Below are 747 nucleotides of genomic sequence, written 5' to 3' on the forward strand. Positions count from 1 at the left end.
TCACAAATGTGATGCCGTTCTAACAGCTTTGTGATGTCACAATGTGACACAATGGTCATGACATCTGGCAGTATGATGTCATAAGGGATTTCTGATATCACATGTCATACCAGAAATATGAGATTGAAAACAGATTATGAGCTCACAAAGGCCCTACTATATGACAATGGCAGCATGTCACAAAACTTACAAGGACGGGACTGGTTGTGAAGGCACAGCAGGTTATTAATATCACAATGGCAATGTGATGTCACAAAGGATTGTGATACCACATTGGTTATATGGTCAAAATGGGTTTCTGAAACACAGTGAATGAATTCACAGAATAGGCCTTCACACTGTTAAGTCATAACAATGTCACTGTGATTTATAATGCTAGGATGCCATTGCTGTTTAGTGATGTCACAATGAGCTGATGGTGTCATAATGACAATTTGATGTCACTGCTGATTTATGATGTTACAATGGTTATGAGGTCACATTATGTTTCTGATATCAACACACATGTCAAATTTGAAATAGAATGAAAAAGCCGGGCGCCGGTGCCTATAAACCTAGCTACTCAGGAGGCTGAGATCTGAGGATCGCAGTTCAAAGCCAGCTCAGGCAGGAAAGTCTATGAGACTCTTATCTCCAATGAAAACCACAAGAAAACCAGAAGTGGCTCTGTGGCTCAAGCGATAGTGTGCTCACCTTGAGATGAAGAACAGGGACAGCACCCAAGCCCAGAGTTCAAGCCCCAGGACC

This window comes from Dipodomys spectabilis, unplaced genomic scaffold (genome assembly GCF_019054845.1).
Source record: "Dipodomys spectabilis isolate Male_0828 unplaced genomic scaffold, ASM1905484v1 ptg000193l, whole genome shotgun sequence".
NCBI classification, from domain to species: domain Eukaryota; kingdom Metazoa; phylum Chordata; class Mammalia; order Rodentia; family Heteromyidae; genus Dipodomys; species Dipodomys spectabilis.